The sequence below is a fragment of the Octopus sinensis genome, linkage group LG7 (assembly GCF_006345805.1).
Source record: "Octopus sinensis linkage group LG7, ASM634580v1, whole genome shotgun sequence".
Classification (NCBI taxonomy): domain Eukaryota; kingdom Metazoa; phylum Mollusca; class Cephalopoda; order Octopoda; family Octopodidae; genus Octopus; species Octopus sinensis.
Window position 1 is genome coordinate 110,306,402 of NC_043003.1, and position 17,386 is coordinate 110,323,787.

Here is a 17,386-nt window from a genome sequence, read left to right on the forward strand (position 1 = left end):
CCCTGAGATATGTCTCATTTAATCTCACTTAACTGAAAAATTATCTGCTTCATTTTGATGACCTTCAATATCATCTCAAGGTTAAAGTATATTTGTGATTGTTGTACGTTCTCAACGCCAAAATAGATAAATGAATTTAGCCAATATAGTTGTTTCATCTCTCTGATTCTGAAGCGGAAATTTCCACTGAAATCTAAGTTACCAGTTCACGACAGGGAGGGGACGTGGGACCATAAACTTGAAAAAGTAATTTACTATATAAATAGAACGCATTCTATCAACAAAAATGAGGAAACACTAACAAGAGTGAAACCTACCTCTGTCTCTTCAATTCGTATAGTGATGGAATACTAGTATGTAAAACAAGATTAGACTTTCACAAGAAGCGAAGCTTACCATAACAAAAGAATGCCGCTTGGAGAAATTCAGTTTCAGAGAAGAAATAATACGGAACCAGAAGTCAGGAAATGCTGCATGCGTTGGATTCTGTGATTGATGATAGAACTAACGATTCTATTCACCACATTAAAACAAATCATGATAGAGAAACTGCGAGAAAGAAAATATCCAAAAAAATGCCGAATCGAAATTGGCAAATGAGAAAACCAAGAGGGGCAATAATAGCAATAGTCCGCTTTTAAAATTAACAACAACAGACCTACTCAGGCAATGTTAAAGTATATGGGATGCTGCAGTTTCGTGTCTTAGCAACGATAATTGACCTTCTACGACTAGATGTAATAATAGCTCAACTCTAACAGCAAAATCTATAACTTTTAATGATGTCTTGACCTGTTTATTTTCATAAATGTGTATTTGGTTCATTGGTCATCTGTGCTAAGTCATATGCGTATTTAAGGATGATGCAAAATGGTAAGTTATCACTGTTACTTAGCGAGAACAACCTGCAATATTTCAAGCAACAGTGTTCCTACATGACGTAAATACTTGAAACATTGTCTTCATGTAAGGCAAATTGATAGTATTTAGAATCTGCATTGAAATAATAAACTGCTTAAGAATGTTCATTTGTGTCTCACAATGAAATGCGTGAGTGTTAGTTCTGATTCTGATTTCAAACAATCTACATAAAGGCGTAGGAGTGGCTGTGTGGCAAGTAGCTTGCTTACGAACCACATGGTTCCGGGTTCAGTTCCACTGCGTGGCACCTTGGGTAGGTGTCTTCTACTATAGCCTCGGGCCGACCAAAGTCTTGTGAGTGGATTTAGTAGACGGAAACTGAAAAGAAGCCTGTCGAATATATGTATATATATGTGTATGTGTGTGCGTGTTTGTGTGTCTGTATTTGTCCCCCGAACATCGCTTGACAACCGATGCTGGTGTGTTTACGTCTCCGTAACTTAGCGGTTCGGCCAAAAAGAGACCGGTAAAATAAGTACTAGGCTTACAAAGCATAAGTCCTGGGGTAGATTTGATTGACTAAAGGCGGTGCTCCAGCATGGCCACAGTCACATGACTGAAACAAGTAAAAGAGTAACAGAGTAAAGAGTATAGGAAAATGTGTGTGCTGCAGTGGAGTTGTTGTGGAACTATGAGGTCCGATTCCATACAATTTCTTTTTCTGAGGATTGCTTCTAATTGATTTCTGATACTTTGTAGAGGCTTCCACTTAAAATACCATCTTGACATATAAATGTATACACGGTCAAATTTTAAATCAGATTTCATATTAAAATGCCTTTCTTCACTAAATCAAGTTACATTTCATCAAATTCTAATTGGAACATATCTCTAAATTAAACGAGCAGAACGCCAGTCCATTGCAGGGTTACTTATTGTTACCAAGTGAGTAGAGTGGAACAACGTGAAATGATGTGCATTGCTCAAGGACAAAACCCACATCGATCAGTCCAGGAATCGACAGCATAATCGAATGATAATGTCTGCAATTCCTTAGTCACTAGGATACGGACACCCGCATTATATATGCGTGAGAGAGAGAGAGAGAGGGAGAGAGTGGGAGGGAAGAGGGAGATTGTGTGTGTGTATAGGTATGTATGTATGTACATGAAATGTCGACTTTATAAAATGAATATCGCATACAACCATCAAAATAGAGCCAATACTGAAAATATGAATTCTGTTAAAGCTGTCCCTTGTCCGATCGTTGATACGTATTGGAAAACAAATTAAATCTATATTTATAAAATATAGGTAAAGGTCAACTATTGGTTTTTGAAATGTAGGTCAGCGGATAATTTCCATAGTTTGTACTTAAGAATACACAATAGTAACACGTTGTATTAATGAAAGCGATAAAAGAAATTATTTATAACATTGAGAGAAAACCGTTTTGTAAATGTAGATTTACGTCCTTCAGTAACGATTCAGATTCTCCAGTTTCTCAAAGTTTATACGTAGTGGAGGTGAATATTATTGTGCAAATTAGATAGGTAGCTGAAATGAATACTGGAATTTGATATGGAAAATTAATGAATATTTATTATTTGGAATATCAGGTTTAGTTACACTAAGCTCCTTTTATAAATGTAGACCGAACCATTCCTTCCAGTACAATATTTTCTGTTTTATTGCTATGTATTTCAGGCTGCTGTGGTTCATTTAATGAATAGGTGACATGAATTCCTTCAGCCAGTTATATATTGTTACAGCAGTTATGACGTATCTCTGTCGATCAGAAATTTTAGTCATCTTGAATTATTCACGTAGTAGGCAATTTCATTAGATATCTGATTCACCGTGGTGTGGATGACGTCCTCCTTTTCTGTCTTCTCTCCGACGGGGATTTAAATTAAAATTTATTTTCGTAGTTATTCATGTGATTCATGACGAAATTTTATACAGGATTTGCATCCAGGTGGTGTCAGTCCTATTTGAAGTTTGTCTTTAAATACATAGTTATATAGAAACAGTGTGGTATGATGAATTATGCAAATCGTTTCTGAAACAGAGACGTCATAGACCATATACCCCTTTTGTAGGCATCCGAAATGAAGACACCTCTTGACGGTTGGTCATTAAGCAAATCAGTAAATATTAACAAATAATTTATTTTTAAGGGTGAAATCTATAGTCCGAACGTCTATAATATCAATGTATCATTTTACCCGCTAGCAATTCTCTATCTGTTATTCGTCCCCTGTCGATATATACAAACTAAGGAGGAAGTGCACAATAATTTTAGATATTTAAAGAAATTATCAATGTTTTAACTTCGAAATAAAAAAAAAATTAAATCATTTGGTTTACTATTTACATGTGTTGACAGTTCTGCACTCATTAGTTCTGATGTTGAATTTGAATGTATGCACCTCGTCATTAAAAGCAGACCGTAAATCAGCTTTATTTATTTTGTGATACTGATGATAATGACAATGCAACATGACAAAAGATTACTAAATGGTTAGTATCATAATACTACTTTCTATTCTGTATTCTTAAAAGTTGAATATATAATCCTACGGTTATTATATAGTGAAATATATATTAGAACTGCAAGAGTACAGGCTTTCAGTTATGTATATTTTGTTTATCACAAACGGTTCACAGCCAAAATTACTGACAGCTGCATACTGAGTAAAAATTATAAGAATTAATAAAACTAAACAGGTATTACCCGCTCATAATTTCTGATTTCGAATTGCATAGAAATATTATAGAGAAATTGTCGCAGAAGTACGCATATCTATAATGTGTGCGTTAAATTTTGGTGCTGATATCACATTTCACGGAGGGGCGTCGCCTGGTTGATAAACTCTCGTTACTCTACGACTTTGCAAGTCATTACGCATCCTACTACGGTTTAATGAGCGTTTAACTGCACTAAATGTATTAGTGCAGTCACCTTACATGCCTAATCATTTGTGCAAAATAGAAGGGGTGTTAATGACTTTGTTAAAGAAATAGAAGGAAAATATTTGATTCATAAACTCGAGAAATTTTCATAGCTACATAGGTGCATTACTCTAATGGGCTCGTTAAATGTTAAAGCTGATATCAAATTATACCTTGGAAGTTATTGGAAGGGCGTCGCCTGGTTGATCAAAAGATCCACATTCACCGGTTAATTCCACAATATGCTTGTTCTTTGAGATGTTTCTTTTTTAATATTAATGGAATAAGCGAATTAATATTCTTAGAAGCAATATAGCACACAGCAACACATCAATCATAATTAATATTTGCAGTTTGTGTGTTACAATGTTCTTATACAAGAAAAATATTTATAAAGCATGAGGAAGAGTGGCTGTGCGGTAAGTGGCTTGCTTACAGACAGCATGGTTCTGGGTTCAATCCCACTGCATGTCACCTTGAGCAAGTGTCTTCTACTATAGCCTCGGGCCGACCAAAGACTTGTGAGTGGATTTGGTAGACGGAAACTGAAAGAAGCCAGTCATATATTTGTATATATATATATATATGTATTATGTTTGTGTGTCTGTGTTTCTCTCGCCCAGCATCGCTTGGCGACCAATGCTGGTGTGTTTACGTCCCCGTAATTTAGCGATTCGGCAAAAGTGTCCAGTAGAATAAGTACTAGGCTTACAAAGAATAAGTCCCGGGGTCGATTTGCTTGACTAAAGCGGTGCTCCAGCATGGCCGCAGTCAAATGACTGAAACAAGTAAAAGAAAAATAATATGGTAATGCGAAGTTAAATCTTGAATGACCTCTAATAAAATTTATAGAAAAACAAATTACCGTTAATTGGTACACACACATATATCATACGAATGATTTCTAATCATTTATGGATATACTCGAATTACCAGTAACGTTATATTCTTCGAGGCTTTCATACATTCAAAACTTATAATTTGTGAAGTGGAAAGAACTACTTATAATTCAGGCTCACCAGGAATTCTAGTAAAGGGGTTAATTGCATTTCGAAGTAAATTACACGTGTGCATCAAGTTAGTTCCAGCTCTGCCTTTAATCGCCACTATTCTTTTGATATTTCTGAGGCCACCATCTGTCAACACTGAGTATGGTTGAAGGTCTCACTAGTTGCTCCCGCTGCAACAGTGGTTTCTGGTTGAAAAGTACGATGCACAAATAGCAGTCGACTCACACCAGCCGCACTTATTGACTATATCAGTGCTGTTTGAATTCTCCCTTTCTAATTCTTCAGTGCACAGGGTTCGATAGGATCCACACCTGTGCAGCAGGTTATGAAATACAGGTTCTTCCCGATGCAGCGGGTCCCCCTGCACGGTGCTGTTGGATTCAAATGAACGGTATGACTGAAACAATTTGGCGCCAACGTTGTTGCAGATGAGATTGTAGACTACATCGTACTACCTCAGTAGCTTTGACTTCCGATTTTTCGTCAGAGTGTACTCCCGAAGCATTTTCCACAGTTGGGTGTAGCCGCAAGACAACAGAGATTCGGAATCATGATTGTCCACCGATTAGACGGAGTGTCCTTCTGATTAACAAACTACCATCTGCCTGACTGACTTGCTAATTAAGTCATAACTGGTACCTGACAGATGCCTCTAGTCCTGGTCTGAGTAGACCATGAAGCAATAACTGACAGGTGGGTCCCTACCCCTAAAAACAAAGAGCTCCTGCAACAGGACCACACTACGGGAAGCAATTTAACATCAAAACCCAGGTATATTACTCGATTTGTTATAACATGAATAACAGAATTTCACCTTTGTTATCTCAGATTCACTCCGACACACCACTTACCATATTGAATCTAAATTTAACAATAATGTAAATATATAGCATAGGCATTACTAACTGAATTACCCGAAGATGGTTGGTGTGACTTTCAAATGTTCTGCTAAACCATCGAGAGTTTATTGAATTTCTGTCTTGTCTGCAAAATGCTATAGTAAAAATTAAGCACAGTTACTCTGCGCTTGTTATTTAGAATGTTGGCTTATGTTTAAGTAAACGTGAAATGTTTAATCTATTGGTTATTAAAATATCTAATTTACTTGTGCTTTTGTCAGAAGTTTTGTATGCTCATGCATACTACAGCAAATAAAAATATGCATCATTATTTAAAGCTAACAAATATTGTTTCTTTTGACATTTTCTTCATTTGGTATAGAATTATCTGAAAGGCCAGTTCTTATGAAACCATCAGACTCACACAAAGATATTCTACTCACATCATGTTCATGTAAATTCTCTAAGTGGATGTTTATTATGAAAGGTACGTGGAGTCGTTCCAGAGGGTATTCGTTCTACTAGGTATGATTTAACTAAGTGAATAATGTAGTAGCTTCAAGGTTAGATACAATAGAAGTAAGGCTAGTAAAATTGACATTTATATAAACTCCGAAATTAATTCCTGGGTTCATTATTAAAAGGTTTAAATCAGCAGACACGCTGTCACTGATAAAAGGGATCCTGGGATGATTCTGCCCGTCTGTGACATATTCGTTGTTTCAGATTAGAGTTAGTGAATAATTATGTGCCAATGGGCTGGTATCCCTTAGAACGACTCTCATTTGTTTGTTTGTGTAATGGGTGTTGTATCATTATTGTTACGCATATTTGCATCTTTGCAGAAATAGCAATATATACCTGCAAAGAAACAGAACTCTGCTTATTGAGTTGAACCCTAAAATAGAAGGGAACATGCTTTGTTCGTTGCCTTCACAACCTACAAGCGATAGAATACAGTGAGATTGTTCAGTCATCCCTTTCTTATCTAGTTTCTGTTTCATCTCAATTTCGCCTGCTTGTTCGTATTTCATTTCTGTTTTCTTCTACCCCAGTTACCAACTTTATTATATTACAATTTTACTGTACATAATTAATTCATATAATTTGGTTTCCTGTTTGTCACAAACATACACATACACACATATATATATATTTATTTATTTATTTATATATACATTTATATATTTATTTATAACAGACAAGAAGTTAAATTTCAGACGCAGTTTAGCTGTGAAAGTTAGGGTATTTACCCTTAGAAAAACGTGTCCAGCGAGTCGTGCTACAGGCGAATCTAACCGACAACAAATACCCACAATTTTAATGCTAGATAATAGCTTTTGAAATGTGACGTCATTTTGTAAACAAACTTGATATTTTACAGACAAGAGACTGGATTTCGAACGCAATATATTTGTGAATAAAAAAAAGAAAGATAGAAAAAGGTGAGCAGCAATCGGCTACGGGGCGTTGAACCACGTACCCCTCATATACCGGCTGAGTGCTCTGACCATTAAGTTAAGCGTTTCCTACCTTTCACTGCTGAGTGCAGCTACACGGTTACCAGTTTTATTAATGAGTGGTGAAATGATCTTTTCAGATATTACTTTCCAATTTTCTAATATTTGCCGGTCTAATATGAACAAATGTAACCATGTCAAAATTCTTGACCCAGTGCTGAATGCTTTCAATCGAAAAATCGCATGCAGTCTCAGAACAATAAATGCTGCTGACTTATATATTCTGAAAGCCCAAGCACCTTGTGCCATAAAAAAATCAGCACCTATGATGCGTTCTATTTATGTAAATATTCAAACAGGATCCTATTTTAGACGAAACATTAGCTCAGAAATACTGAAATCATGAAAAATCTTCCTTAAATATATTGCCGCTAGAGCAGTAGACACATTTACGAGGGCTGAGTTAATACAAGAATCCCTGTATTTTCATTGGTTTCCTAAAATATGAATCAAGTTATTATTAATTCAAATATTGATATTTCAAATATGTAATAACAAATCAGATAATGTAATTCATGTCACCAATTACAAGACAGAAAATGAACCATCGTCCTGAAACTTACGAAATTGTGGATTTGGTTCTGTGAGACCAATGGAATATGCCTAGCATGATTGATATCATTATTCATTTAGTTGTCTTTGATTATTATGCCACAGGACTACAGCTTGGATATTTTCATCAAAAGTAGATATAAAAAAGAAATTCTGTTAACAAAGTCGTTTTCTGAATTGGTGTTCCAAAATTACTGCAAGGAGGAGCATGCAGCAGTTTTAAGATTCATGTGTTGTTTGTACGGATAAATGGTATCAAATCTATGCGATAGTACATATATTTAAGGTTTGGTTATGAAAAGGCAGAAAAGAAGATATCTAGTGTAGCACTCAAGCAGTCAGGTTTTATATCATTTATAAATAGGAAAGTGAAGAGATTTTGCTTAAGGGCAAAGCCTGAAATATATGTACGAGAATTAAGAGAAGGGTAATGTGAGTTTTACATAAGCGAAACAATCGTATTTTATACTAACTTTTGATTATAAGATATAGTGTAGACAGGTACATGCAGATGATGAGATATTTCCGTTTGAAGAGAAGTATAATCTTCGGCATGCCTGTTAACAAACTGTAGTACACGAATGCTTAAAATGGAGGGTTTATTTTGAAGAAGTGAAGGGATGAAGATATATCTCCTAAGAATGATAATGCCGTAGTAATTCTTTAAATATATAAAATTGCGTGCCTAATCTAAGGATACCTGCACTGAAATTAACGATTTGCACTATAATTTTTTTCTGAAAACAGTAATGTACGAAGATATAAATATATCCCTATTATAATTAACAGTTTACTAAGCGCCACATATTAGAGTTAAATAGCTGTCAAAGACATGATTCCTGTATTTTACTTAAATATTTATTCAGTCATTTACAAACATCTGCAATGCTCATTCATACATTATTTTCAAGGATAGCATAAATATGCCTAAAGAGTTTAATATCTTTCAATATATGTGATATAAATTGAAGTATATTAAATACAAATATTGACATTTTGTTAAAGAGTTAAGTATTTGTCGGTGGGAAGCATATAATTAATATAATCAGCCCCCAGTGATTCTCTATTACTTATTTTATCAGCTTCCAATGCCGAACAAAGGCGATGTGCAGGACCGAACATATAATATAAAGAGACGTAATTAAAGACCTTAAGGAATTTTTTGAAGAGTTCTACCAATTATCTATTTACAAATAACGTATGACATAACCCAGAGTATATTATTAAATGCCATTCAATGTTCATTTGCAGATACCGAGACAGCCGGTTGGAGATTGTATTTCTAAAACTCTGAGGGATTAATTGCATTAAGTGCAATTTATTCTATATTTCAAAAGTAGTTTATCATAGTATGAGATGGCTACACTGGCGCTTAAATATTTCACAAAAGTGGTATGAAATGGTAACTAAAATATATTATGGAATAGTTTATTTAAACTTTTTTTAGGTATGCTACCCTAGATCATCTTGTAGCTTCCTGGATCAAAATTTTCTTTTTCCTTTTTTTTCACCATATTAGAAGAATTATTAATAATATAAAGCTTAACTACGTGGCTATGGCAGTTAAATATGTGTATTGTATTGCCACATTGCTTGGCTTCGACATCTTAATATGCCTCTCATAGAGAGCTTTCATTTGAATACAACTTTGTATAGTTTTATTTTACAATAGCTGGGATATGTTGATTGAAATTCAATACATGCCATTTTTTCGTCACTTATGTCTCAGTAATTTTCGTACCTAATATTTTTTAACTAGGTTTTCATCAAAAGATTTCTCTTAAAGACCACATTCACTTTGACAATATGAATAGTGTGATGACCCAGCGACTAAAATTAACTGTATTTTGCCAAGAAGACATGATTGTTTCATTAACAATGTATTTTCACCTTACTATCGCACCTTGGATCTCACATACTTTGACTTACCTTTTATTCTAAAGAACCAAGTTTCAATCATTTTATCTCCAGATGTAGGTTAGGACGTCACCATCATTGCTAAGAAAACCCGCATTCAGTTTAATTGAGAACTGAATTACTGATGAAGCCTACAAGTTCTCGCAAGTGACTATAAGTTTACCTGAAGAATATATTCACCCACGTCAGTCGGTAAATAATGTATGCATATAGAAACCCGCAAACAGATACGCTTCTCTAAATACACACACACACACACACACACACACACATACATCAACACACACACACATATATATATATATACATATTTGTGTGTGTGTGTGTGTGTGTGTGTGTATGTGCTTGTGTAAAATAGCAATTAGAAAGAATTTCACTGAACAGAGCAAAACAGATATCAGAAAGCTTAGAATATATCGAAATCAAAAGCTAATTAATCCCCAAACACAAAATGTTAAAACCTAAATCACTAGAGATAATAGTAGAGCATGGGCGCCAACCAATACCAACATTAAAATACGAAATACACTTATTGATTATTATTGTGGTGATGACTCACCAACGCCCAACATTTGAAAGTGCACTTTCAAGAAATAAAGTCTAGATATATATCATTTCGCTGAATGAGTTAAATTTCGAAAATATTTCATTAATCAGCTCCAAACTCGCTAAAAGCTATATCACACTAAACCCGAGAGATGTCTTGCACAAACATACCTTACCGAGGCCACAGAACCTGACATGTTATGTCGAAAGAAGTGGACTCTGCTAATTCAGACATAATGTGTGAAAGCTCCTTTAGCAGGAGAGGGAGGATTATAACATCTTTTGCGTCATCTTTAATCCAGAGGAGAAGATGAATTGTATAAGATGCACATGCTGCTACAGTGGCCAAACAATTTTGGGGAAATGTGATAGAACGGAATCCATGAAGAGATACTTCGACAACACCGAGCCTGGCATTGCGGTGTGCATGCTTGGTTGCTCATAGCACAATGTGAAAAATTTATCATGGCAACTTTATCATTTTCTGATGTACGGTGTTGCGATCATTATGATTTTGATTAGTCGGTCGACATTTTGCGAGCCACCGCACGTGATTCAATTCTTTTTTTTTTGTAAGATGCTGAAGCAAGTAGTTTGTTTCTTTAATATAATGGCGTAAGTGAGGGCGATTAACGAGGATGATGGGTGAGTGATTTTTTGCAAAGAAAGAATGGAGTCAATTACAACAATAGTGCAAAATCTGATGAGAGAAACTAGTGACACAAGATTATACTTCTCGTTCAGGAGTGAATTTGCAGAAACAGTGAGAACTCTACATCTTGTAAATAATTTAAGAGTAGGCTAATTACTGCCACTCGTATCGTAGCAAACTTGACAAGTATGACAGTCGCGAAAATAATACGGAAAATAATTGGAGTTTGATTTCATTACTTGCAATATTATCAATAGCAGTGTTTCCATGTGTTCATGGTGAAATATCAATCAGACAAATATTGATAGATAATAAAAACTAAAATAGATGTACTCTAGGAAGCTTAATTTGTCGGAGAGCAAGTAAACATCCGCGTTTTAACTAACCAGAAAAAAGTTTTTGAAACACTAAATCAGAAAAATTAGGTTAAATTCCGTTTCTGTGGTAGCATGTATCATGGCAATAGAAGGAAAAATTACGAGTTTATTAGCGTGAAATATCAAATGATTAATATAACATGATTTATTACAATGCTTTCATCCTTATACCAGTCTACATCGGATAGTAGGAAGAACTGGCAAAGAATACGCGGTTAAAAATCAATTCCCGTCAGGACAACTGGTATAAAAAAATCAAGAGCTTCATTGATGAGGTGTTCCCTCTATCTACATCAACACTTGCTCAAGCATAAACACTAGGGAACTATATATTACATAGGCATGTTTCTGACCTAAGTTGACATTCCAAATGACGTGGTGCGGCAGATATGCAGCTAAAATATCCAGCAATGTACACATAGCGATTTCCTTAACTACAGTGTTCATGTCCGCAGCTGGTACGCATCAAAGTACAAGAGGAAAGTATAAAACTCCTGAAAAGAACCTCTGCTAACAGATACTTGGCAAATTTTACAGAAAGGACCTACTGAATTCTGTAATGTTTGTGCGCAAATGCTGGACTTCTCTCCAAGTGATTAAGCAAGACTCTGTTGAAAGAAAATTGTAGTGAGTCTGAGAAACTTCATAAGATTATCCGTTCCTCTGAAGTTCAGTGGTGTAATCTTTCTTTTTACTCACTATTACATGTCGTAGATAAGGAAAAAGTATTAAATAAACATAAATACTCGATGTTGAAGCAGAGATACTCGCTGAAGGGCATCCTATTTATTTTACTTACAGGCATAACTAAAATAAGTAGGAGAGAGTAAAGAAATGATATGTCACACCTAAATTTGGCCTGATGAAATGACGCTCGGGTTGAATATGTATTCTGTAAAAACAAACGTAATTAAGTACATTAATATCAGAACGAAATGAATAGGACCCATACAAAGCATAATAGAAATATTGTGAATCTCCTACTTGTAATCTAGACACGTAATCTCAAGACGAGTATTTCATAAGTAAACAAGACTGTCAAAATGAAATAAGCAAAACAAAGATGAACGGCAAACCCATTTCTGTTTAAGTGCAATTCCAATACGTTGCTGATTCATTGTTAATGAAGCAATCATGTCTTCTTGGTAAAATACACTTAATTGTAATCACTGGGTCATCACAATACTCATATTGTCAAAGTGAAATGATTTCTTATGAATTTGACCAAGGGAGTAATAAGAATGAAAAATTCAAATATAAAGATAGGTAAACATATAGATAGATAAATAGATACAAAGATAATGCGCCTAACATATTAACAGGGAATCTACTGGAAAAGAAACTGCCGCAAATTTTATTCCGATGTTTACAATTTATAGTACGATTGTATAATTGCAATATGCACCAAATCGTGATACGAAAAATAGATCACTTAATCTTCAAGCATATAATGCACAATATATAAACTGTTTTCACAATGCAAAATTTATTCGAAACAATTACAAGCAATATCCATACAAACCTTGATAATAATCTATATAGCTGCATTTAAGAAATCTCATTCCTGGGGTCTCTTAAGATTCGTAGAACGCAAAGCTTCTTTACGAAGCATTAAGGGCCCCGGAAATGAAACAATCATTTGATTGAGATAAAATATTTTCTTTTCAGGCGTGTTATCCCACAAATTTCTTGACATCTACACATATATGTTTTGTACAATTTATTACCTGATTATTTCATGTATATAACAGCAAATATATTGATTTTATTAAAAACTGTCTGCTTATGAAAAGAAATGTTACTGAACGTCTAATATTGTTTACTGAAAATGTAATACATTTCAAAATGAGAAAATGAAGTGTATTTTGAGCATGATTTGTGACATTTTTTTTTACAAAGAATTATTCATGAAATATTGAAATAAATTCTACTTCCATGCTAGAGACACAAGTTGGTTTCCAAGAATATCTGTCAAAATGGTAAAATATTAATCTGCTAAGAGATTGTTTACAATTGTTGACACAATGCTGATAATTTTAATATTCTAATAAATTGTCAACATTTCCTTAGTATTCCATCCTATTTCTTCATTAGAAAACATACATATTTATATATATTATTCATTCCTCTATGCTAGTTAATGTAAATATATAGACATTATATGTGAAATTAATGTTTCATTTGTTCCATAAGTTCAGAGATGAATAAGTAAGTTTCAAGCTACACAAAGGAAATGAAACATACATCACGTCGTTTCGATTACAAATGTATATTAGAATCGTTAACATTTGCTTCTCTCCAGCACTAACATAAAAACAAAAATGTTTATCAGCAAAATGCACACATTATGGGCAAATTTTATTGATGTCTACAAATTCGTGCTATTAAACTATTGTTAATGACCAGAAAATAATTCATCTTCTTCGCTAAAGGATTCCAAAATAATATGAATTTAATATGAATAACATTAATAAAAGATTCGAGTTCTGTAGGTGCACCTGTTTCAGTTAGTGTTTCTTGTGAATTCTGTTATCACTTTATCTTTGAAGTCCAGACGATTATCATAAAATATCCACTCGGCATTACTTCCGTATTAAGAGTCGCTAAATGTGCATGCTTTGAAATATTTTATAATATATTCATATTCTTATTAATCTATGAGCAACCTAAAATTTCTAAGTCAGTGTCACACCTCTTCTCATAAAAATTTTATAGGCATTAACTCAAGAAAAACTTTGAGTAAACTTCAGTTTAATGGCAATTTTTCTGGCAAATAATTTGATATAAAAACGCACGTTCATATGCGCCCACATCAACGCACAAACAAATAAACACGCAAAAAAATATATACTAGGGATATTCGAGTGATCGGGAATATAACGCTTCGACAAAATAATTATTTAACTACGTGGCTATGGCAACTAATTATGACAATTGTTGTATTACCCCATAGTTTTTTTTTTCGACAACTACAAAAATATTGTTGTTAAATTTGATATTTGAAGAGCTGTCATTTTTCCGACATCACCTTGCTACAGCAAACAATTTTAATCTATGGACGTCTGAAATCAAATTACGTACAAGATATATCGAATTGTATGTATGATATCTTCTATATATCGCCTACATGCGCGAGACATCAACTGAATGATATTTTGCATTCGAAGCAACCTATATATTTATACTTTGGTATTTGCAGTAGAAAACAAATAATCTGTAACGATCAAGTCTTCATAACAATATTAATGTTGTAATCTGTTTAGCATTGGGATTAAGACATTTTTGGTGATATGTATCTATCTATACACACACGCGCTCATATATATATCTATATATTTATATATATATATATATATATATATATATACAGGTGTTGGACGAAATAATGGAGATGCCTTAAAATTTCAAACAAATTAATTTTAAGATGGGGTAGGACCGCCTTTGGCAGTAATTACAGCTTGCATTCTACGCGGTATGGACTAGTACAAAGTTTGAATTGTTTCTAAAGGAATTTTTGTCCATTCTTCAGCTAAAACAGTCTCAAGTTCTTGTAGGGATGATGGCGGTGGATATTGACTCCTTACTTGTTTTTTCTAAAATGCACCATAAAATGTTGAACAATATAGAGATCTAGAGACTGTGGTGGCCAGTTAAGTTGTTCAACTTCACTAGAATGTTCCTCGTGCCATTCAGTAACATGTTTAGCTGTATGAATTGGTGCATTATCATCATGAAAGATTGCGTTTCCATCCGGAAGCAGTTCCGCAAACATAGGGTGAATTTTATCAGATACAATGCTTAAAAAGTCTTGACTATTAATTCTGCCATGAAGGGAAACCATTTGTGTGCCGGCTTTCCAAGATCCTCACAGATACTCATCCATGTTGAACAGTTGGAAGTAGGAAGTCTGGGTCAAAAGGCTGTCTCCACACGTATACTCAGCCAGTGGTCAGAAATTGGGTATACGATGACTCGTCCGAGAAAATAACATTAAACGCTTTGCAACGTTCGTTTTTGAAAGTAGTGGTTTTCTGATTGCAGCCCTGCCGAGAAATCCGGATTTGTGCAGCTCTCAGCGAAATATTTTTGTGGAAACTGGGTTTTCGAGGTGATTATTAAGCTCCGCAGTAATTTTGGAAGCTGTACTTTTGTGATCATTTCTAACAATTCGCGTAAGATTTTGACGGTCCCTATATGAAAGTCTTAGTTTTGTTCCGGAGATTTAATTTGATGAAGAAATTGTTCTCTCATTCTCAAACGCTGTCATTACTTTCGAAACAGTACACCAAACATTTCAGCTGATTTTTTGTTACGCTAGCGCCTGCCATACGAGCACCAACAATTTGACATCTTTGAAAGTCCAATAGATCTAACATTTTAATGAATTTTAATTACCTTTTTCTGATGATATCTGAAACGAAACAGCAATTTTAGCAAACCATATTCAGAAACACTAATAATAAATCAAAAAATCTCAAAATAAACAAGTTTTTCACGGTTTTATAGATATTTCAAATGAATTGCTCAAAGGTTATGATGCTATGATGCTAGGTGCTTCCATTATTCTGCCCAACCCCTGTATATATATATATATATATATATATATATGAATTGCTTAAAGATTTTGATACTTTTACTAATTAATTTAATTATTAGTTTTCATCTGGTTCCTATTATAATTCTGCTTGTAGCATTTTTATCTTGAACTGAAAATATTTCGTAACTAACAAATCTATATCTGTTACGCGTTTTGTGAAATCATTCAGATTGTTGAATGTCTTCTAAATTTTCAAAAGTATCAAGATTTTCCATATTTTATAAATTCGGTACGAAATACAAACCATATGGGACTACATTAGAAACAATTGAGAGCTTACTAATTGATAGGAAGATTGAGTTCGTATTCTATCGCAGAATTGTTGTTACATTTATTTTCTAGATTGCATTTGTATAAGTCGGAGCTGTGAAGCGGCCTTATCTTTTAAGGAAAGCGATACATGACAGTATTAATAGCAGTTTGTTATACTCGAGTGAAAGAGCTAAACGTACGGAAACATATTTACAACAGGTGAATCAAGTCCAGGGTATAATTTTTTCAGCGATACACAGGAGGTCCAAAAGACATTCAATTTTACTTTCAAATATTAAACGTTATAATTTCGCAACAATAAATTACAAAAGTTATTGAATACAATGAAGACGCAAAAACGAAGTTATATATTCTAAGAACAGTATTTAGGAACTGAGTATATTAAATTGCGTGTTTTCCAAATCACGTGGATAATAATGTATCGACATATTTAAGCTCGAGAATTTCTACTTCAAATATATATATATATATATATATATATATATATATATATATAATGATATGAAGAAGGTGTAGTGAATAATGAGTTACAACAAATATTACGCGGATAAGCAACAATAATAGTTAGGATGAACATTTGTATGAGGGAGTACTTTAGAGAGGTTCCCATGGTTTAATTGTAAAGTGAATTAAGACTAATATTTATTTTGTTAGCCGTAGAACATAAGAAAATGAAACTTTCTTCTAACCAATGAAATACGAAGCCAATATATGTACTAATCTTTAAGTTCATTGAAGACATCTCAAACTGATTATAACTTGTTAGAGTTTTGACATAAGATACTAGATCATATGGTGTTTGTGGAAATGAGCAGGAATGCGTTCTACTAAGCGGTTCATGTTGCTTGGACTCAATGTCTTTCTCAAGCTTATTTAAACTGTTAGCATAGTTTAACATATAGTACATCTCAGAACCATTCATGTACAGTTGTATGTTTATGTTTTAATAGTTGTATACTTTTATCGAACAGACTTGTTCGAATTAAAATTTTCTGTATGTGTAATTCGTTATCAGTTCACGATCAACTGATTTGTTAGTGTAAAAAGAATACTTGTGTTTAGCCACGAACAGAAATTGCAGGTACAGTAAAAGTTAAGTTATCATCTACATGTGCTCTTCATATAGATTACATCAATTATATAGTGGAAAGGAACGTTCCTAAATTATGTTACATACAATCATTCGGTGCTTGAATCCGGTTCCTTTATATGTACATAACCAGAAATATCACCCGAGATAAGGATTAGAAAATATGATGGTAATAAATGCTAAAAAGAAAAGTATTA